The sequence below is a fragment of the Oncorhynchus tshawytscha genome, linkage group LG12, assembly GCF_018296145.1.
Source record: "Oncorhynchus tshawytscha isolate Ot180627B linkage group LG12, Otsh_v2.0, whole genome shotgun sequence".
Lineage (NCBI taxonomy): Eukaryota > Metazoa > Chordata > Actinopteri > Salmoniformes > Salmonidae > Oncorhynchus > Oncorhynchus tshawytscha.
The window spans coordinates 6,438,701-6,463,304 of NC_056440.1; the positions used below are offsets into that span (position 1 = coordinate 6,438,701).

The 24,604-nt window shown below is 46.1% G+C and overlaps 1 protein-coding gene across 5 annotated transcripts in view; it reads right to left on the reverse strand.

Annotated features, from left to right (window-relative positions):
• Positions 1-22,249, reverse strand: part of LOC112262506 (sodium-dependent phosphate transporter 2-like) — a 93,564-nt gene extending 71,315 nt beyond the window's left edge. For 4 of the 5 annotated variants that reach the window (XR_006084776.1, XM_042331246.1, XM_042331245.1 and 1 more), the window contains exon 1: positions 22,054-22,248. The gene's annotated coding sequence lies outside the window, so the exon portion shown is untranslated. Of the gene's footprint in view, positions 1-22,053 lie in introns of all 5 variants that reach the window. The other variant, XM_042331251.1, reaches the window with a different exon arrangement.
• Positions 22,250-24,604: the final 2,355 nt, after the last annotated feature.

The window sequence follows — 24,604 nt, forward strand, 5'->3', positions numbered from 1 at the left end:
CCAACGCCTGGTGTAACCAGGTAACCAGCGCCTGGTGTAACCAGGTGACCGACAACTTCAGGGGCATAAAAACAGCAGAATCTGCAAAGGCCATCAGCATCTCTGGCTCCTTCAGGCTTTTGTGTGTCTTCGTGATTTAAATCACAGCTTAAAGCATCCTCAGTAGCTTACGTACAGTGCATTCAGACCCCTTGACCTTTTTCCACATTTTGTTATGTTACAGCCTTTGTTCTATAATGGAATCAACCATTTTTGTTTTACTCATCAATCTACACAAAATTCCCCAAAACAGGTTTTCACAAACGTTTGCACGAATAAAATATCTCATTTTACATAAGTATTCAGACCCTTTGCTATGAGACTAGAAATTGAGCTCAGGTGCATCCTGTTTCCACTGATCATCCTTGAGATGTTTCAACTTGATTGGAGTCCACCTGTGGTAAATTAAATTGATTGGACATGATTTGGAAAGGCACACACCTGTCTATATTAGGTCCCACAGTTGACAATGAATGTCAGAGCAAAAACCAAGCCATGAGGTCGAAGGATTTGTCAGGTTGGCTGGGGAGTGTCACTGCACAGCCATTTTCAGGTCTCCCTAGAGATGTTCGATCAGGTTCAAGTCCGGGCCCCTCAAGGACATTCAGAGACTTGTTCCGAAGCCACTGCTGCGTTGTCTTGGCTGTGTGCTTAGGGTCTTTGTCCTGTTGAAAGGTGAACCTTCACCCCAGTCTGAGGTCCTGAGCGCTCTGGAGCAGGTTTTCATCAAGGATCTCTCTGTACTTTACTCTATTCATCTTTCCCTTGATCCTGACTAGTCTCCCAGTCCCTGCCGCTGAAAAACAACCCCACAGCATGATGCTGCCACCACCATGCTAAACCGTAAGGATGGTGCCAGGTTTCTTCCAGATGTGACGCTTGGCATTCAGGGCAAAGAGTTCAGTCTTGGTTTCATAAGACCAGAGAATCTTCTTTCTCATGGTCTGGGAGTCTTTAGGTGCCTTTTGGCAAAGTCCAAGCGTGCTTTCATGTGAGTTTACTGAGTTGCTTCCGTCAGGCCACTCTACCATAAAGGCCTGATTGGTGGAGTGCTACAGAGATGGGAGAACCTTCCAAAAGGACAACCATCTCCACAGAGGAACTCTGGAGCTCATTCAGAGTGACCGCGGGGTTCTTGGTGTCCTCCCTGACGAAGGCCCTTCTCCACCGATTGCTCAGTTTGGCTGCGCGGCCAGCTCTGGGAAGAGTGTTGGTGGTTCCAAACTTCTTCCATTTAAGAATGATGGAGGCCACTGTGTTCTTTGGGACCTTCAATGCTGCAGCATATTTTTGGTACCCTTCCTCAGATCTGTGCCTCGACACAATCATGTCTCGGAGCTCTACAGACAATTGCTTCGACCTCATGGCTTGGTTTATGCTCTGACATGCACTGTCAACTGTGGGACCTTATATAGACAGTTATGTGCCTTTCCAAACCCAGCCATGAGGTTTTTCGCGTTGTCATTATATTTATTTTTTTATTTTTCGCTTTGTCATTATATGTTATTCTGTGTAGATTGAGGGAAAAAATATTTAAGCAATTTTAGAACAAGGCTGTAATGTAACATGTGGAAAAAGTCAAGGTCTGAATACTTTCTGAATGCCCTGTATGTGTACCGTCTTACCACAGAGGGCGCCATTCCTGAAATATCTATACAAATGTAAACATCCATCATATATATATATGCACACACACACACAGTGGGGAGAACAAGTATGATACACTGCCAATTGCAGGTTCTCCTACTTACAAAGCATGTAGAGGTCTGTAATTGTTTATCATAGGTACACTTCAACTGTGAGAGACGGAATCTAAAACAAAAATCCAGAAAATCACATTGTATGGTTTTTAAGTAATTAATTTGCATTTTATTGCATGACATAAGTATTTGATACATCAGAAAAGCAGAACATAATATTTGGTACAGAAACCTTTGCTTGCAATTACAGAGATCATACGTTTCCTGTAGTTCTTGACCAGGTTTGCACACACTGCAGCAGGGATTTTGGCCTCCATACAAACCTTCTCCAGATCCTTCAGGTTTCGGGGCTGTCGCTGGGCAATACGGACTTTCAGCTCCCTCCAAAGATTTTCTATTGGGTTCAGGTCTGGTGACTGGCTAGGCCACTCCAGGACCTTGAGATGCTTCTTACAGAGCCACTCCTTAGTTGCCCTGGCTGTGTGTTTCGGATCGTTGTCATGCTGGAAGACCTAGCCACGGCCCATCTTCAATGCTCTTACTGAGGGAAGGAGGTTGTTGGCCCAGATCTTGCGATACATGGCCCCATCCATCCTCCCCTCAATACGGTGCAGTCTTCCTGTCCCCTTTGCAGAAAAGCATCCCCAAAGAATGATGTTTCCACCTCCATGCTTCACGGTTGGGATGGTGTTCTTGGGGTTGTACTCATCCTTCTTCCTCCTCCAAACACAGCGAGTGGAGTTCAGACCAAAAGGCTCTATTTTTGTCTCATCAGACCACATGACCTTCTCCCATTCCTCCTCTGGATCATCCAGATGGTCATTGGCAAACTTCAGATGGGCCTGGACATGCGCTGGCTTGAGCAGGGGGACCTTGCGTGCGCTGCAGGATTTTAATCCATGACGGTGTAGTGTGTTACTAATGGTTTTCTTTGAGACTGTGGTCCCAGCTCTCTTCAGGTCATTGACCAGATCCTGCCGTATAGTTCTGGGGTGATCCCTCACCTTGCTCATGATCATTGATGCCCCACGAGGTGAGATCTTGCATGGAGCCCCAGACCGAGGGTGATTGACCGTCATCTTGAACTTCTTCCATTTTCGAATAATTGCGCCAACAGTTGTTGCCTTCTCACCAAGCTGCTCTCCTATTGTCCTGTAGCCCATCCCAGCCTCGTGCAGGTCTACAATTTTATCCCTGATGTCCTTACACACCCACTCTGGTCTTGGCCATTGTGGGGAGGTTGGAGTCTGTTTGATTGAGTGTGTGGACAGGTGTCTTTTATACAGGTAACGAGTTCAAACAGGTGCAGTTAATACAGGTAATGAGTGGAGAACAGGAGGGCTTCTTAAAGAAAAACTAACAGGTCTATGAGAGCCGGAATTCTTACTGGTTGGTAGGTGATCAAATACTTATGTCATGCCATAAAATGCAAATGAATTACTTAAAAACAATATAATATCAATAGTGATTTTCTGGATTTTTGTTTTAGATTCCGTCTCTCACAGTTGAAGTGTCCCTATGATAAAAAAAATTACAGACCTCTACATGCTTTGTAAGTAGGAAAACCTGCAAATCGGCAGCGTATCAAATACTTGTTCTCCCCACTGTGTGTGTATGTATGTGTATGTGTATGTGTATATATATATATATATGATATGAGAGAGAGAGCAAGATAATGTAAATATAATCTCCACGTTTCCAGGGATTTGTAGGCCCCTCAAAGTGTGACATGGATTAATTGTGACATTGTTTCATATCAGATGATAGAAAGAAGCTTAATATTATGATGTAACTTGTCCAGACCAGGTTCTGGCAAGGTTTTAAAACTGTGTGTGTCTCAGTACTGTCGCAGTAGGCTTGACTGTGAGGACTAGTCTTTGTGACAGGTGGTCTGTCTGTGTTCCGGTGACATGGGGAGGAGAGTAGGAGGACTGGGGAGGAGAAGGAGGATGAGGAGGAGGGAGGAGGAGGAGGACAGGGAGAGAAGAGAGGAGGACAGGGAGAGGAGAGAGGAGGACAGGGAGAGAACAGGGAGAGGAGAGAGGAGGAGAGGAAAGAGGAGAGGGAGAGGAGGACAGGGGAAGAGGACAGGGTGGTTATGGGAGAGGAGGGGGTAGGAGGACGACAGGGGAGGAGGACAGGACAGGAGGGGGACAGGGAGAGGAGGAGGGGGAGAGGGTGGATGACAGGAGAGGAGGGGGTTGGAGAAGGACAGGGGGAGAGGAGAGGGTGGATGAAGGGAGAGCAGGGGGTAGGAGGAGGACAGGATGGGGGTGAAAGAGGAGAAGTGACATGGAGAGGAGGGGGAGGAGAGATGACAGCGAGGGAAGGGGATTTTCCATAGGGCAACTCGTAATCATGAAGGGTCAAATCATTTCCTCCCTTCTATCAGCATGTCATCATGGCCTATTTATTGCCTTACCTCCCTTATCTTACCTCATTTGCACATGCTGTATATAGATTATTCTACTGTATTATTGATTGTATGTTTGTTTTATTCCATGTGTAACTGTGTTGTTGTATGTGTCGAACTGCTTTGCTTTATCTTGACCAGGTCGCAGTTGCAAATGAGAACTTGTTCTCAACTTGCCTACCTGGTTAAATAAAGGTGAAATAATTTTGTTAATCACCCGGCCACACCAGATGTTCTCTGTTTAGTGAGTCCACCAGATCAGAGGCAGTAGGGATGACCAGGGATGTTCTCTGTTTAGTGAGTCCACCAGATCAGAGGCAGTAGGGATGACCAGGGATGTTCTCCACCAGATCAGTTTAGTGAGTCCACCAGATGTTCAGAGGCAGATCAGGGGATGACCAGGGATGTTCTCTGTTTAGTGAGTCCACCAGATCAGAGGCAGTAGGGATGACCAGGGATGTTCTCTGTTTAGTGAGTCCACCAGATCAGAGGCAGTAGGGATGACCAGGGATGTTCTCTGTTTAGTGAGTCCACCAGATCAGAGGCAGTAGGGATGACCAGGGATGTTCTCTGTTTAGTGAGTCCTCCAGATCAGAGGCAGTAGGGATGACCAGGGATGTTCTGTTGATAAGTGTGTGAATTGGTCCAATTTCCTGTCTTGTTAATTAATCATTCAAAATGTAGCTAGTACTTTTGGGTGTCAAAATGTATGGAGTAAAAAGTACAGTATTTTCTTTAGGAATGTAGTGAAGTAAAAGTAGTAAAAAAAAAACTAAAGTACAGACACCCAAAAAAACTACTTGAGTCGTACTTGAAAGTATTTTTACTGAGGAACTTTGCACCACTGCCCAGTAGAGCATTTCCACACTGCCTCGTAGAGCATTTCCACACTGCCTCGTAGCGCTGCACGATAAATAATCTAGGGTTTATGTTTATCCAAATGTTGCAGTTGTAATCTGACTTGCGAATTAGAGCGAAACTGTTGGAATCATGGATATAGAATGACTCTTCTAATTCTATAGTTGGAATATAATAGTGGGCACTGTCACGCCTTGGTCTTAGTATTTTGTGTTTTCTTTATTAATTTGGTCAGGCCAGGGTGTGACATGGGTTATTTATGTGGTGTGTTTTGTCTTGGGGTTTTTCGTAGGTATTGGGATTGTGGCTTAGTGGGGTTTTCTAGCATAGTCTATGGCTGTCTGGAGTGGTTCTCAATCAGAGACAGGTGTTTATCGTTGTCTCTGATTGGGAACCATATTTAGGCAGCCATATTCTTTGAGTTTTTCGTGGGTGATTGTTCCTGTCTCTGTGTTAGTTGTCAACAGACAGGCTGTAGAGGTTTTCACGTTACGTTTGTTGTTTTTGTATTGTTTGTTTTTTGCATCGTCATTAAACATGTATCAAGAATACCATGCTGCATTTTGGTCCGACTCTCCTTCACCACAAGAAAACCCTAACAGGCACATTGAATACAGTGTTTGACAACAAATGAAAATGCCAGGGAGGAGAGTTATTGTGACAGGGTAGGAACTAAAGTGTTGATAAGTGTTTCCTAGGGGACCCTATAAGCTTTGGCTACATTGTGTGTTCTCTCTTAGCTACTTCATGTAGCTAACATATTCTTGATTTCCATATTCCTCTTTGATTTAGAAGATACTGTTGCACAAACGACATGCTGATTTAGGTCCACACCATCACTGGTATTATCAGGCTGTATTAGCTAGTTACGTTTGCTCTGACTCAGAACATTTATTAGCTAGCTACCTAGCATTAGCAGCTAACAATTAGCGTCTCACAAGATGATAGGCCCAACTTGCTAAAAGACAAACTAGCTGTTTGCAGATGTAAATGGAAAGCAGCATAGAGAGAGAGAGAGAGAGAGAGAGAGAGAGCAGAGAGAGAGAGAGCAGAGAGAGAGAGAGCAGAGAGAGAGACAGAAAGAAATGACTCAAGTAGCGGAGTAAACTATAAAAATAGATGTTACACACGGCGTATCACAAACCAAACATTCAATTACCGTTTATAGAAGGTAAAGTAAAAACCCAAACCGGTCCCTGCATCAATACTGGTATATCATCAAATACGGTATACCGCCCAGCCCAAGGTGTAGGGCGTAGGGGCTAGGGCCTATGTCAGGTGTTGTTTCTGGAAGGGGACATGTGGTCACTGTGAGCCAATGACATGGCTGGAATGTGTGAAATTCTATAAAGATGTCACCACCTGTTAAGAGAGGAACCCCAGAGGAAAGACTACTCTCGCCCGCCATTATATCACTGACCTTTCACCGTGTGTGTGACCTCTACCCTACAGTCAAATGCCATAGTATCCGACCCGGTGCCTGACTTCTTCAGCCCGTCAGACCCGTTGCCTGACTACTTCAGCCTGTCAGACCCGTTGCCTGACTACTTCAGCCTGTCAGACCCGTTGCCTGACTACTTCAGCCTGTCAGACCCGTTGCCTGACTACTTCAGCCTGTCAGACCCGTTGCCTGACTACTTCAGCCTGTCAGACCCGTTGCCTGACTACTTCAGCCTGTCAGGCCCGTTGCCTGACTACTTCAGCCTATCAGACCCGGTGCCTGACTACTTCAGCCTATCAGACCCGTTGCCTGACTACTTCAGCCTATCAGACCAGCGCCACTGGATGTGTCATTTTCGCCAGTCCAGTTTTAGCCAATCCAAGAGACCATTTTCTAACTGTCGTGCTGACCCGAAACGTAATGCGCTGGATCAGACATTTTCTTTTCATTATTGCCCTCTTCAGCACAGACCCAGTAACTATGATGGATGTGTAACCAGTCCAGCTCGGTGCAGTATAGGGCGTCCCTAACGCATCCGATCTGGTGGACTCAAGTATTGGGGCGGCAACGTAGCCTAGTGGTTAGAGGGGGGGCGGCAGTGTAGCCTAGTGGTTAGAGCGTTGGACTAGTAACTGAAAGGTTGCCAGATCAAATCCCCGAGATGACAAGGTACAAATCTATCATTCTGCCCCTGAACAAGGCAGTTAACCCACTGTTCCTAGACCAGTTAACCCACTGTTCCTAGACCAGTTAACCCACTGTTCCTAGGCCGTCATTGAAAATAAGAATTTGTTCTTAACGGACTTGCCTGGTTAAATTATGGCTCAGCTCGGTACGGCATATACTTGACATTTTCAGTGTGTGTATGTGATCCCCACGGGAATTGAACCCACAACCTTGGCATTGCTAGAACACGGACTCTCAGTGGCGGCAGAAATCTAATGGATTGGGGATCTACGCCCCCACCCCACCCCACCCCACCCCGCCACACAGGTCTACAGATTACACCATAAAACAGATGCACGTTACCAGCCCTATAGATTATAACACGTCACCAGCCCTATAGATTATAACAGATGCACGTTACCAGCCCTATAGATTATAACAGATGCATGTTACCAGCCCTATAGATTATAACATGTTACCAGCTCTATAGATTATAACATGTTACCAGCCCTATAGATTATAACAGATGCATGTTACCAGCCCTATAGATTATAACATGTTACCAGCCCTATAGATTATAACAGATGCATGTTACCAGCCCTATAGATTATAACATGTTACCAGCCCTATAGATTATAACATGTTACCAGCCCTATAGATTATAACATGTTACCAGCCCTATAGATTATAACAGATGCACGTTACCAGCCCTATAGATAACATGTTACCAGCCCTATAGATTATAACAGATGCACGTTACCAGCCCTATAGATTATAACATGTTACCAGCCCTATAGATTATAACATGTTACCAGCCCTATAGATTATAACAGATGCACGTTACCAGCCCTATAGATTATAACACGTCACCAGCCCTATAGATTATAACACGTCACCAGCCCTATAGATTATAACACGTCACCAGCCCTATAGATTATAACAGATGCACGTTACCAGCCCTATAGATTATAACACGTCACCAGCCCTATAGATTATAACAGATGCATGTTACCAGCCCTATAGATTATAACATGTTACCAGCCCTATAGATTATAACATGTTACCAGCCCTATAGATTATAACATGTCACCAGCCCTATAGATTATAACATGTCACCAGCCCTATAGATTATAACATGTTACCAGCCCTATAGATTATAACATGTTACCAGCCCTATAGATTATAACATGTTACCAGCCCTATAGATTATAACATGTTACCAGCCCTATAGATTATAACATGTCACCAGCCCTATAGATTATAACATGTCACCAGCCCTATAGATTATAACATGTTACCAGCCCTATAGATTATAACATGTTACCAGCCCTATAGATTATAACAGATGCATGTTACCAGCCCTATAGATTATAACATGTCACCAGCCCTATAGATTATAACATGTCACCAGCCCTATAGATTATAACATGTCACCAGCCCTATAGATTATAACATGTTACCAGCCCTATAGATTATAACATGTCACCAGCCCTATAGATTATAACATGTCACCAGCCCTATAGATTATAACATGTTACCAGCCCTATAGATTATAACAGATGCATGTTACCAGCCCTATAGATTATAACATGTTACCAGCCCTATAGATTATAACATGTCACCAGCCCTATAGATTATAACATGTTACCAGCCCTATAGATTATAACATGTTACCAGCCCTATAGATTATAACAGATGCATGTTACCAGCCCTATAGATTATAACATGTTACCAGCCCTATAGATTATAACATGTCACCAGCCCTATAGATTATAACATGTCACCAGCCCTATAGATTATAACATGTTACCAGCCCTATAGATTATAACAGATGCATGTTACCAGCCCTATAGATTATAACATGTTACCAGCCCTATAGATTATAACATGTTACCAGCCCTATAGATTATAACATGTTACCAGCCCTATAGATTATAACATGTTACCAGCCCTATAGATTATAACATGTCACCAGCCCTATAGATTATAACATGTCACCAGCCCTATAGATTATAACATGTCACCAGCCCTATAGATTATAACATGTCACCAGCCCTATAGATTATAACATGTCACCAGCCCTATAGATTATAACATGTCACCAGCCCTATAGATTATAACATGTCACCAGCCCTATAGATTATAACATGTCACCAGCCCTATAGATTATAACATGTCACCAGCCCTATAGATTATAACAGTCACCAGCATAGATTATAACCAGCCCTATAGATTATAACATGTTACCAGCCCTATAGATTATAACACGTCACCAGCCCTATAGATTATAACACGTCACCAGCCCTATAGATTATAACACGTCACCAGCCCTATAGATTATAACACGTCACCAGCCCTATAGATTATAACACGTCACCAGCCCTATAGATTATAACACGTCACCAGCCCTATAGATTATAACACCAGCCCTATAGATTATAACACCAGCCCTATAGATTATAACACGTCACCAGCCCTATAGATTATAACACGTCACCAGCCCTATAGATTATAACACGTCACCAGCCCTATAGATTATAACACGTCACCAGCCCTATAGATTATAACACGTCACCAGCCCTATAGATTATAACACGTCACCAGCCCTATAGATTATAACACGTCACCAGCCCTATAGATTATAACACGTCACCAGCCCTATAGATTATAACACGTCACCAGCCCTATAGATTATAACACGTCACCAGCCCTATAGATTATAACACGTCACCAGCCCTATAGATTATAACACGTCACCAGCCCTATAGATTATAACACGTCACCAGCCCTATAGATTATAACACGTCACCAGCCCTATAGATTATAACACGTCACCAGCCCTATAGATTATAACACGTCACCAGCCCTATAGATTATAACACGTCACCAGCCCTATAGATTATAACACGTCACCAGCCCTATAGATTATAACACGTCACCAGCCCTATAGATTATAACACGTCACCAGCCCTATAGATTATAACACGTCACCAGCCCTATAGATTATAACACGTTACCAGCCCTATAGATTATAACACGTCACCAGCCCTATAGATTATAACACGTCACCAGCCCTATAGATTATAACACGTCACCAGCCCTATAGATTATAACACGTCACCAGCCCTATAGATTATAACACGTCACCAGCCCTATAGATTATAACACGTTACCAGCCCTATAGATTATAACATGTCACCAGCCCTATAGATTATAACATGTCACCAGCCCTATAGATTATAACATGTTACCAGCCCTATAGATTACACCATAACAGATGCACGTCACCAGCGGAGCACGAAGCAAAACAACAGCCATGCCCCGCCCAGAGGTGGAACATATCTGTGGTTTGCTCCATAGCTACAGGGTGAGGGGTGAGAAGGAGAGAGGTGAGACAGAGAGGGGTGAGACGGAGAGGGGGGAGACGGGTCTAGAAATAGCCTTGTCACATGAGGGCGACCAGAGACCAAAAAGCCATCCAGCATGCATGTCCCCCTTACATGGAACCTGCTGCTTCACACACACACACACACACTTCATGTTCTTCACACGCCCTTAAAAAGGGATATTTCAGGATTTTGGCCCTTTATAAACGAGTCAGATGGAACTCGTGTATACCATTTGTATGTCTCTGTGTGCAGTTTGAAGATAGTCCCTCACTAGTTAGCGCAACTGCTAACTAGCGTTAGCGCAATGACTTGAAGTCTATGGTAACTGCTAGCATCCTAGTAGATAGCGCCATGACTGGACGACCACTAACTTCCTTCCTACTGGACTTTTTTTTTTATTTTTTTTTTTAAATCTGCGAGTTCATCTGACTGCCAAAATCCTGAAGTATCCCTTTAAATCCTCTGTAGCCTCTCTGAACCTGTAGAGAAACACACCTGTCTAAACAGCCCGACCTCTCCCAGCTTTTGGGAACACTTGCGAAACAGACAAAAACAGACCACACCAGGGTTTGACAAGTCAATGAGAGAAGTGAAGAATTCTCCCCTAGTTAATATTCTCCAAATGGAAAGACGCCACCGAGACTGGAGACGACGTCTTCACTAGTTTTAACATGTTATTACTCCAACCTTGTGAAAGTGACAAACTGATATGTTTTCATTTTTGTCAACAAACATAACAACTTTATATCGAAAGGACTTCCTTTTTGATTTGACGGCCTGCACATGCGCAGTTCGGCACGAGCCGGGCGGTAGAGCTGACGACGTGTGTCTACGCATGAGTTTAGCTAGCCTACGTTGCCATGACATCAACAAGTGTGATCGGGGATTTCTATTGGAGGAAGCAGTTTTAGCCCCATCTTCATACTGTACAGTCAAGGGTTCTCACACCTATCCTCCCATTCTGACCACTTCCTGGTTCACAAGGGCTAGCCTGAGCTACAAGCTATACTGGTTGGCTAGCCTGAGCTACAAGCTATACTGGTTGGCTAGCCTGAGCTACAAGCTATACTGGTTGGCTAGCCTGAGCTACAAGCTATACTGGTTGGCTAGCCTGAGCTACAAGCTATACTGGTTGGCTAGCCTGAGCTACAAGCTATACTGGTTGGCTAGCCTGAGCTACAAGCTATACTGGTTGGCTAGCCTGAGCTACAAGCTATACTGGTTGGCTGCATGGCACCTTGCTCTTTGACAGGCTAGGTGGAATGTTTTGCCACATTGCTCACAACTGTTCCATCCTCTCAGATCTCTAGACTCTAGGGCAGGGCTCTCCAACCATGTTCCTGGAGAGCTATCGTCCTGTAGGTTCTCACTCCAGCCCTAATCTAGCGTATCTGATTCTAATAATTAGCTAGTTGAAAAGATGCATTTGGTTAGTTATACAACTGGGGTTGAAGTGAAAATCTACAAGAGGGTCTCTTTCCAGGAACAGGGTTGGAGTGAGAACCTACGGGAGGGCATCTCTCCGGGAACAGGGTTGGAGTGAGAACCTACGGGAGGGCATCTCTCCGGGAACAGGGTTGGAGTGAGAACCTACGGGAGGGCATCTCTCCGGGAACAGGGTTGGAGTGAGAACCTACGGGAGGGCATCTCTCCAGGAACAGGGTTGGAGTGAGAACCTACGGGAGGGCATCTCTCCAGGAACAGGGTTGGAGTGAGAACCTACGGGAGGGCATCTCTCCAGGAACAGGGTTGGAGTGAGAACCTACGGGAGGGCATCTCTCCGGGAACAGGGTTGGAGTGAGAACCTACGGGAGGGCATCTCTCCGGGAACAGGGTTGGAGTGAGAATCTCTCCGGGAACAGGGTTGGAGGGCATCTCTCCGGGAACAGGGTTGGAGTGAGAACCTACGGGAGGGCATCTCTCCAGGAACAGGGTTGGAGTGAGAACCTACGGGAGGGCATCTCTCCGGGAACAGGGTTGGAGTGAGAACCTACGGGAGGGCATCTCTCCGGGAACAGGGTTGGAGTGAGAACCTACGGGAGGGCATCTCTCCGGGAACGGGGTTGGAGTGAGAACCTACGGGAGGGCATCTCTCCGGGAACAGGGTTGGAGTGAGAACCTACAGGACGATAGCTCTCCAGGAACAGGGTTGGAAAGCTTTGCTCTAAAGGGTTTGGGCTTGTTTCTGGAACAGGTACGTACTAACCTCCTTCTTGCCCCAGCAATCTTCTCTCTCTGCTCCTAAATGACTACATGACTAAAAGCAGCAACATAATAACTCAATACCAAACTAACAATTCCGGCAGACTATGACTTGTAAAACCCATCCAGTGGGTTGGAGAGTGAGGCTGAGGCTGAGGGAGGGAGGGGGTCGGATCAGTCCATAGCTACAATCACAGTAGCTCATAGTTTGTTGGTAAGCTAAGCCCCATAGTCATTAGCATAGTTTACAGCAGGGCACGAGAACAGACAGACACTGTGTGTCACAATGCTTCAATACGCATTCTACCAGGAAGGAACACAGGATCAGGGCTAATGACAACCTGGCCACGGGGTAACTGGGCCGAGACTAGAACAAGCTGAAGACCCTGAGCCAAAACTAGAGCAGAGTGAAGGCAAAAGCAGCTCCAGAAAGTCCAGGCCGAAACCAGAACAGAACACTGGTATAGTCCTAGCTACGGGTACCTAACTGGGTCAAACACAGACATTTGCTGAAACGAGCTCTATTTTTTTTCGTGACCTCTGGTACATTCTAATGCCTTGATTCCACCAGTAAAATACACAGTTAGTTCAATGAATTAATATGTTACCTCGAGGATTGTTTTTTTTTTTTAAATGTAGCTGTGGAATGACCGAAAATGAATGAATCCGGTGTGTTGTAAGTCATTTCGGATATTGTCTAGGCCAGGGGTTCCCAACCTTTTTTTGCTTACTGTACCACCAACTAAATGTTGCTGGAGAACCCACTCATGTACATTTTACCAGTATGCCTATTGTCTCATGAGTCTTCTAAATTACCCCCTGTGGAGAGACCAAGTACCCTCAGGGGTCCTAGTACCCCTTGTGGAGAGACCAAGTACCCTCAAGGGTCATAGTACCCCCTGTGGAGAGACCAAGCACCCTCAGGGGTCATAGTACCCCTTGTGGAGAGACCAAGTACCCTCAGGGGTCCTAGTACCCCATGTGGAGAGACCAAGTACCCTCAGGGGTCCTAGTACCCCCTGTGGAGAGACCAAGTACCCTCAGGGGTCATAGTACCCCCTGTGGAGAGACCAAGCACCCTCAGGGGTCATAGTACCCCTTGTGGAGAGACCAAGTACCCTCAGGGGTCCTAGTACCCCATGTGGAGAGACCAAGTACCCTCAGGGGTCCTAGTACCCCCTGTGGAGAGACCAAGTACCCTCAACCTTTCGGTTGCTGGCTCAACGCTCTAACCGCTAGGCTACCTGCCTCCCCCCCTCTAACCGCTAGGCTACCTGCCCCCTCTAACCGCTGGCTACCTGCCTCCCCCTCTAACCGCTAGGCTACCTGCCTCCCCCTCTAACCGCTAGGCTACCTGCCTCCCCCTCTAACCGCTAGGCTACCTGCCTCCCCCCCTCTAACCGCTAGGCTACCTGCCGCCACAAGAATGACTGAAGAATGAAGCAGGTATTAAATATGGGCTTTAACAAACAGAAAGCAGCAGTTGATTACTCCATTGTCGACACTTTAAATCACATCAGTAAGCCTATATAAACATCTTTAATACCATATTGTTATTATGACATTAGTTTTTATATTTTACACCAGAATGAGGCTCTCTTCACTAACTATCATTTCCTGTAGTGAGGATGTAACATCTTCATCCAATGTTGTCATCATTTATTTGCAAACTAAATTATTATTTTTTAAATAAAACAAAATAACAAAATGGCCGAAAAAGCAGTAGGAGCCAAATGAACGGCTCTTTGACAGATGCGATGACATTCCGTTCACCTAAAAGATCTGTTCAAAATGAGCTGTTCGTTGGCGAACAACCCAACAAAACGTTTAAGGTCTTCTGAGCCTGTGTTTTACCACAGACCTTATTTTCATCTTTTATTTTTAAATAAAAAAATAATAATAGTAATAATCCCCATAGGCTTTGACCAACGAGCCATGGCTGAGTTAGTGCCTACAAAAAAAAAGACACCATTACTAATGATCTCTGTGAGCAGCAGAAAGACAACGAGTAGGGGGCCAGTACATTGCAATAAACTCTTTTGAACTATTAACAGAAAATATTTACAAAATAATACATAGAAGAGTAGGTCAGAGAGATCGGGACTGCACCGCGTTTCGACTTGCAAGCGCCAATCACGACCAACTGAGCTACAGAGGACCACATTAATACAAAAAAAAGTAAGTCACACCATTGTCTACAGGGAAAATACGAGCCGGATATAATTTTGCAGTAAACACAACTTTACAGTTGCAACATAAATTCAGACAAGAAAAATGGCTCAACATAATAATCAAAAATGTAACAAAAATGTATAAATACACTAGATGACTGATAAGGAGGCGCTGTGTTGAAGCCACCGCGCCTCCATCTTGGTACACCGTTCAAAAAAAATAATAATTTGTGAAATCTAGCGAAATTCATTTATTAACACCTGCATTCATTTTTGCCACATTTATTATAGTGCAGAGACTTGAATACATACTTTTAAATTATATTAGCTAAACAAAATATATAAAGTCTCTAAAAACTTTTTCCTTAAAATATCACTACAACAATAGAAATGCATGTCATTTTGTCTATGAAACATTTAATTTAAATACTGTATATAATAATAATAACGATAATGTGCCAATATGGCCGACCAACGGCAAGACGGAACTTCATTTAGCCAACGAAAATGTCTCAGCAGAATTCAACAAAAACACGTTTAGCATATTTAAAGAACTGGTTAAGAATAATTAAATAGACATGCAATTAACAATAATAAATATTAATAAACAATAATAATAAATTATTAATAATAATAAATTATTATAAACTAAAGTTCCAAAATTGCATCCTACTTGAATAGCGAGTTGCAGTAGCCTGCATACAGCCTTGCCAACGGTCTTCTCTTTTCTGTCCACTACAATATAAAAACAGAGGGAATTCCCCTTGTAGGTTTTTTTTATTTTTTTACAAAGGACCATATTCTCTAACTTTTGTTTTAACTTCAGTGGAAAAGGCCTTCGTCTTCGCAATCAATGGTAGCCTAGGCCAAGGCCCCCCCTCTCTCAGCAGCAGCATGCACATAAGGCAGCACATAAGGCAGCACATAAGGCAGCACATAAGGCAGCACATAAGGCAGCACATAAGGCAGCACATAAGGCAGCACATAAGGCAGCACATAAGGCAGCACATCAGGAGTGAGAGAATGGTGCCGAAGTGTGAATTCAGGGTGTATGATAGGCAGCCCCGGACAATTTATCTATCAGCTTTTAATTTAAAAATCAGCCAAAAGCCAGCATTTACAGGCCAACGGAAACCCTGGCGTGTGTGTGTGTGTGTGTCTAAGAGAGCATGGTAGTAAACAGAGAAGTTAATCTACTATCTCATCATAATGCCGGTCATACCTTCATTCATTAAGACTCCGCATAGAGGAAAACCAGCCGAGCTCTGCATTGCCCTGCGCTATCCTCTCCCACAGTCATTACTGGCCCTATTGCCCTGCGCTATCCTCTCCCACAGTCATTACTGGCCCTATTGCCCTGCGCTATCCTCTCCCACAGTCATTACTGGCCCTATTGCCCTGCGCTATCCTCTCCCACAGTCATTACTGGCCCTATTGCCCTGCGCTATCCTCTCCCACAGTCATTACTGGCCCTATTGCCCTGCGCTATCCTCTCCCACAGTCATTACTGGCCCTATTGCCCTGCGCTATCCTCTCCCACAGTCATTACTGGCCCCATTGCCCTGCGCTATCCTCTCCCACAGTCATTACTGGCCCCATTGCCCTGCGCTATCCTCTCCCACAGTCATTACTGGCCCTATTGCCCTGCGCTATCCTCTCCCACAGTCATTACTGGCCCTATTGCCCTGCGCTATCCTCTCCCACAGTCATTACTGGCCCTATTGCCCTGCGCTATCCTCTCCCACAGTCATTACTGGCCCTATTGCCCTGCGCTATCCTCTCCCACAGTCATTACTGGCCCCATTGCCCTGCGCTATCCTCTCCCACAGTCATTACTGGCCCCATTGCCCTGCGCTATCCTCTCCCACAGTCATTACTGGCCCTATTGCCCTGCGCTATCCTCTCCCACAGTCATTACTGGCCCTATTGCCCTGCGCTATCCTCTCCCACAGTCATTACTGGCCCTATTGCCCTGCGCTATCCTCTCCCACAGTCATTACTGGCCCTATTGCCCTATCCTGTCATTACTGGCCCTATTGCCCTGCGCTATCCTCTCCCACAGTCATTACTGGCCCTATTGCCCTGCGCTATCCTCTCCCACAGTCATTACTGGCCCTATTGCCCTGCGCTATCCTCTCCCACAGTCATTACTGGCCCTATTGCCCTGCGCTATCCTCTCCCACAGTCATTACTGGCCCTATTGCCCTGCGCTATCCTCTCCCACAGTCATTACTGGCCCTATTGCCCTGCGCTATCCTCTCCCACAGTCATTACTGGCCCTATTGCCCTGCGCTATCCTCTCCCACAGTCATTACTGGCCCTATTGCCCTGCGCTATCCTCTCCCACAGTCATTACTGGCCCTATTGCCCTGCGCTATCCTCTCCCACAGTCATTACTGGCCCTATTGCCCTGCGCTATCCTCTCCCACAGTCATTACTGGCCCTATTGCCCTGCTATCCTCTCCCAGTCATTACTGGCCCTATTGCCCTGCGCTATCCTCTCCCACAGTCATTACTGGCCCTATTGCCCTGCGCTATCCTCTCCCACAGTCATTACTGGCCCTATTGCCCTGCGCTATCCTCTCCCACAGTCATTACTGGCCCTATTGCCCTGCGCTATCCTCTCCCACAGTCATTACTGGCCCTACATGCAACTCCGACACAACACTATGTCAGCATCCTAAATAACACTCCATTCCTTGCATACTAGCACATTCCTTTTGCCAGCTCCCATAGGTTGCTCAGTAATACAGGACTGTGTGAAACCTCCCTCTCCTCTCTCCCAATCGTATCCCTCCCTCTCCACCTATAGTATTCTCTCTCACTATCATATCATTCCCCCTCTCTCACTATCGTATCATTCCCCCTCTCCCCCTATCGTATCATTCCCCCCTCTCCCCCTATCGTATCATTCCCCCCTCCCCCTATCATATCATTCCCCCTCTCTCACTATCATATCATTCCCCTATCATATCATCCCCCTCTCTCCCCTATCATATCATTCCCCCTCCTCCCTATCGTATCATTCCCTCTCTCCCTATCGTATCATTCCCCCCTCTCCCTATCGTATCTTCCCCCCCTATCGTATCCCCCTTCCCCCCCCCTCTCCCCTATCGTATCATTCCCCCTCTCCCCCTATCGTATCATTCCCCCCCTCTCCCTATCGATTCATTTCCCCCCCCTATCGTATCATTTCCCCCCTCTCTCCCTATCGTATCATTCCCCCTCTCTCCCTATCGTATCATTCCCCCTCTCTCCCTATCGTATCATTCCCCCCTCTCTCTCCCTATCGTATCATTCCCCCCTCTCTCTCCCTATCGTATCATTCCCCCCTCTCTCCCTATCGTATCATTCCCCCTCTCTCTCCTATCGTATCATTCCCCCCTCTCCCTATCGTATCATTCCCCCTCTCTCTCCCTATCGTATCATTCCCCCTCTCTCACTATCCCCCCCTCTCTCATTCCCCCTCTCTCCCTATCGTCTCATTCCCCCCTCTCACTATCGTATCATTCCCCCTCTCTCCTATCGTATCATTCCCCCTCTCCCTATCGTATCATTCCCCCCTCTCTCCCTATCGTATCATTCCCCCCTCTCCCCCCTCTATCGTATCATTCCCCCCATTCCCCTCTCTCCCTATCATCATTCCCCCTCTCTCCCTATCGTATCATTCCCCTCTCCTCCTATCGTATCATTCCCCCCTCTATCGTATCATTCCCCCCTATCGTATCATTCCCCCTCTCTCTCCCCCCCTCTATCATTCCCCCTCTCCCTATCGTATCATTCCCCCCTCTCTCCCTATCGTATCATTCCCCCCTCTCTCCTATCATTCCCCCCTCTCTCTCCCTATCGTATCATTCCCCCCTCTCTCCCTATCGTATCATTCCCCCTCTCTCCCTATCGTATCATTCCCCCCCTCTCTCCCTATCGTATCATTCCCCCTCTCTCCTATCGTATCATTCCCCCTCTCTCTCCCTATCGTATCATTCCCCCTCTCTCCCTATCGTATCATTCCCCCCTCTCCCCTATCGTATCATTCCCCCCCTCTCTCCCTATCGTATCATTCCCCCCTCTCTCCCTATCGTATCATTCCCCCTCTCTCTCCTATCATTTCCCCCTCTCTCCCTATCTATCCCTATCGTATCATCCCCCTCTCTCCCTATCGTATCATCCCCCTCTCTCCCTATCGTATCCTCGTATCCCCCTCTCTCCCTATCGTATCATTCCCCCTCCCTATCCATCTCTCCCTATCGTATCATTCCCCCCTCTCTCCCTATCGTATCATTCCCCCTCTCCCCTATCGTATCATTCCCCCTCTCTCCCTATCGTATCATCCCCCTATCTCTCCCCCCCTCTCCCTATCGTATCATTCCCCCTCTCTCCCCCCCTCTATCGTATCATTCCCCCCTCCCCCTATCTCTTCCCCCTCTCTCCCTATCGTATCATTCCCCCTCTCCCCTATCATCATTCCCCCTCTCTCTCCCCCCCTATCTCCCTATCATATCCCCCCCTCTCTCCCTATCGTATCATTCCCCCTCTCTCCCTATCGTATCATTCCCCCTCTCTCCCTATCGTATCATTCCCCCCTCTCTCCCTATCGTATCATTCCCCCTCTCTCCCCTATCGTATCCCCCCTCTCTCCCTATCGTATCCCCCCTCTCCCTATCGTCCCCCTCTCTCCCTATCGTATCATTCCCCCTCTCCCTATCGTATCATTCCCCCTCTCTCCCCCGTATCATTCCCCCCTCTCCCCTATCCCTTCCCCCCTCTCCCCTATCGTATCATATCATCATTCCCCCTCTCTCCCTATCGTATCATTCCCCCCCTCTCTCTCCCTATCGTATCATTCCCCCCTCTCTCCCCCTCTCCCCTATCATATCCCCCTATCTCTCCCCCTATCCCTATCGTATCGTATCATTCCCCCCTCTCTCCCTATCGTATCATTCCCCCTCTCTCCCTATCGTATCATTCCCCCCTCTCTCCCTATCGTTCCCCCCTCTCTCCCTATCATCATTCCCCCCTCTCTCCCTATCGTATCATTCCCCCCTCTCTCCCTATCGTATCATTCCCCCTCCCCCATCTCCCCTCTCTCCCTATCGTATCATTCCCCCCTCCCCCTATCCCCCCCTCTCTCCCTATCGTATCATTCCCCCTCTCTCCCTATCGTATCATTCCCCCTCCATTCCCCCTCTCTCCCTATCGTATCATTCCCCCTCTCTATCGTATCTCTCTCCCCTATCGTATCATTCCCCCTCTCCCCTATCGTATCCCCCCTCTCTCCCTATCGTATCATTCCCCCCTCTCTCCCTATCGTATCATTCCCCCCTCTCTCCCTATCGTATCATTCCCCCCTTCCCTATCGTATCATTCCCCCTCTCTCCCTATCGTATCATTCCCCCTCTCCCCTATCGTATCATTATCCCCCCCTCTCTCCTATCGTATCATTCCCCCCTCTCTCCCTATCGTATCATTCCCCCTCTCTCCCTATCGTATCATTCCCCCTCTCTCCCTATCGTATCACTGCCAGTTAAACCGTTAACTAGGTTGTCTTATTGCTACCTACCCCCATCTATCTCCCTCTTTTCTCTGTCTGTATATCTGTCTATATCCCTACCATCCATTTTTATTTCAATTTGAGGGGCTTTATTGGCATGAGAAACATATGTTTACATTGGATCTCTGTCAATTAACTCCCAGAGTTTTTTTATTGACAAGTCAGTTAAAAACAAATTCTTATTTACAATGACGGCCTACCGGGGAACAGTGGGGTTAACTGCCTTGTTCAGGGGCAGAACGACAGCTTACCTTGTAAGCTCTGGGTTCGATCCTGCAACCTCTCGGCTACTAGCCCAACGCTCTGACCACTAGGCTACCTGCCACACCAGATGCACACAAAGGCTGATAATAACCACTCAATCATGGGTGCATTATAAAAAGAGAGACCGTAGGGGAAGTAGTCTGTACAATAGAATATATAATAAGGACCCCAGTTGCCCTGCAGAGATTCAGATCCAGTGACAAGGTCTGTGCGTCAAATGATGGCACAGGCAGAGAGACAGGCCAGCTGGTGGCAGTGATTTGAAGCATACACATGCGTCAACCACATTTGGAGATATCGCAGCGTTTCCCAAAACTCGGTCCTCGGGACCCCGAGGTCTTAACGTTTAGGTTGTCCTAGCACTACACAGCTGATTCAAATCTATATAAAAATGTTATTGGTCACATACGCGCGTTTAGCAGATGTTAATGTGGGGGTAGCGAAATGCTTGCGTTTCTACCTCCTTGTAAGATATCTAACAATTTCACAACATATACACAACACACACATCTAAGTAAAGGGATGGAATTAAGAATATATACATATATGGACGAGCAATGTCAGCTAATCAACTATCAAGCTTTGATCATGTGAATCAGCTGTGTAGAGAACCAAAAGGTGCATATAGTTTTTGGGGTCCTGGGGACCGAGTTTGGGAAACGCTGGGTTATCGCCAGTCCGGGGAGGCCAGTGCGCAGGTCCGGTCGACCGTCGAAAGAGCATCGCCACATAAACGCTGAAAGCTCATCTCGACAACAGATCACCTCCACTCTGGAAATCATGGCTACTCGCACCACCGAGTTACGTACCCGACCAGTCAATGACTAGGCAACTTCAAATGTCCCCGGTCGCCATTTGTGTAATGTTTAGTTTACGCTAGTTTAGAAAATGGTACATTAGTAGCCTAAAGCATAACAGTAGCAGGTAGCAGCCCATATTCATCCGGCTGAGAAAAAGAGAGCCGCGGGAATGAGACTAGTAGACTATGACAACCAAACACGTGTTATAGCCATTTACCGACTCGACTTAATTATCATTAGGACTAGTGGCTCTATTATAGATAACATAACTCACCCTGGTCGCAACAGTGTCGTTCCTACCAATGTATCAATGTATCAATGGTTTCGTTCCGTGTATTCCGGAGTAGCCTAGTTGAGGCTGTATGGGCAACATTGTGCCCAATAATGGTATGATTATTGTTGTTGTTCCGAAAGTTGCCACTTACCAGGCCTGTTGTGGAAGGCATCGCCCTGTAGGATCGACCACCATGTGGATGGATATGATTCAGACAATTTACCCTTAGCAGAAAACCAACACGATTACAATCGGACACACACAGAGCAATATAAATACACTTACACGAGCGAAATACGAGACCCGTTCTTTTCCCCCGACCGCTGAAACGTTCTCCTTTTCCCAGAACCAAACGTCTAGCTGTCGTCTGATGGCTTTTTGAAGCTCCGTCGAAAAATGTCCAGATTCCGACACACTCTCCCTCTCAGTTCAGTATGTCCCCCTGCTCTACACGTGTGTCATGAACAACATTAGCGTGACCAGAGTAGTGGAATCGGCGGGTTGCCATCAAAATAAAAGTCCCCCGTTGAAACTGATGCAAATAGTGGAATCATGCCACAATTGGACTAGATAAGCAAGGTTGTAATGTTGTTAAATAAATTCAACAAAAGACAATGATTAGTTAATTTGACAAAAAAATATATTTTGAAATCGCACATTTCAATATTGAATTTGGGGCATACCATTTAATGGACCCAAGATCTATAGGTAAGGCTATATACATTGCAAAATAAGCAGGCTATGCCACCATTGCAATCCTGAAGTCTGTACACTACGATTTCAACAGATTTGTACTTTTATGTGTCAAATTATTGTATTTTATTGAATTTATATAAAAATACTCCAACCTCGTTTAGCATTATATATGGTTCTAAGATTAACTTAGCCTTAATTAAGATGCTTTTGGGAAACCGGGTCCAGCTCTCAGGGGCGGACTGGGACCAGAAATCGGCCCTGGTATTTCTAACAGGACCGTTTTTGTCCTTAAGGCCCCCCACACTGGCCCATTTCTTTCCTCCTGGCCCCCACACTGGCCCATTTCTTTCTTCCAGGCCCCCACACTGGCCCATTTCTTTCCTTAAAGCCCCCACACTGGCCCATTTCTTTCCTTAAGGCCCCCACACTGGCCCATTTCTTTCCTCCAGGCCCCCACACTGGCCCATTTCTTTCCTTATGGCCCCCACACTGGCCCATTTCTTTCCTCCAGGCCCCCACACTGGCCCATTTCTTTCCTTAAGGCCCCCACACTGGCCCATTTCTTTCCTTAAAGCCCCCCACACTGGCCCATTTCTTTCCTCCAGGCCCCCACACTGGCCCATTTATTTCCTTAAGGCCTCCCACATTGGCCCATTTCTTTCCATAAGTCCCCCACACTGGCCCATTTCTTTAAGAATTTGTTCTTAACTGACTTGCCTAGCTAAATAAAGGTTAAATAAAGGTGAAATATAAATACTTTTTTTTTTTTTAAGTTGTATCAAAAAACGAGGCTGTGGTGGAAATGTGAAGTGCTGTGTATCTATACCATGTTTAAACCAGACTGAAAGCTGTTCTCACTCTTCTGGTTTTACCAGGCTATCTAATGTGAATCATCCCTGGGTCAAAGAGACAGACAGGATTGCAGTGACGTGTCCAGACTAGCCCCTGGGTGTGGTGGTATTCTGGGGTCTGAGAAATGAAAAATGTGTTTGAGTAGAACAGATCAGACTGTCAATCAGGTAGAATCAGGAATCCTGTCAGCTCTATTCGTTGCATTTCTAGCTGAAATGTTTGGAATGTTTCCTCTGGCTTGTTGCAACGGAACACACCTCTGGTTTGGGCTTACATACCCTATCAACCCACACAAACCGCTTATCTACTCTCTCTCTCTCTCTCTCTCTCTCTCTCTCTCTCTCTCTCTCTCTCTCTCTCTCTCTCTCTGTCTCTCTTTTGTCTCTCTCTCTCTCTTCTCTTTGTCTCTCTCTCTCTGTCTCTCTCTCTCTGCTCTCTCTCTCTTTGTCTCTCTCTCTTTGTCTCTCTCTCTCTTTCTCTCTCTCTCTCTCTCTGTTTGTCTCTCTCTCTTTGTCTCTCTCTCTCTTCTCTCTCTCTCTCTCTCTTCTTTGTCTCTCTCTCTTTGTTTCTCTCTCTCTCTCTCTCTCTGTCTTCTCTCTCTCTCTGTTTGTCTCTCTCTCTTTGTCTCTCTCTCTCTGTCTCTCTCTCTCTCTCTCTCTCTTTGTCTCTCTCTCTTTGTTTCTCTCTCTTTGTCTCTCTCTCTCTCTCTTTGTCTCTCTCTCTCTTTGTCTCTTTGTCTCTCTCTCCCTCTCTCTCTCTCTCTCTCTCTCTCTGAGTGTGTGTTTCAAATAAACCTTCACAAACACCAATATGTCCCTAGGGGACTCAATAAATCCCATCCCAACAAGGTGTTCTACCATAGTCACATGCCCAACCAAAGCCCATTAGACCTGTCTTGCACAACTCAAACAACAGTGTGTGTGTGTGTGTGTGTGCGCGCGTGCGTGTGCGCGTGTGCGTGCGAGTGTGTGTGTGTGTGTGGCACAAACCAGACAGCAGCAGACCAAGAGGATAGAAAATCACTCAGTGATATAATTTTTTTTAAACGTGTCCAGTGCAATTATAGATTTGTTTTCAAAGTAGTTATTCAAATCCATTCACTCAATTATCATTGGAGGATCAATTATCCCTTGTTAATTATGTACAGGGCTATTATTTGTGCATCTGCTCCCACTGTCTTTTACACATATTCAACTATTCACTCACTCCCTAGGCTAGGTTACTCACTTCCTAGTCTAGGTCACTCACTCCCTAGGCTAGGTCACTCACTCCCTAGGCTAGGTCACTC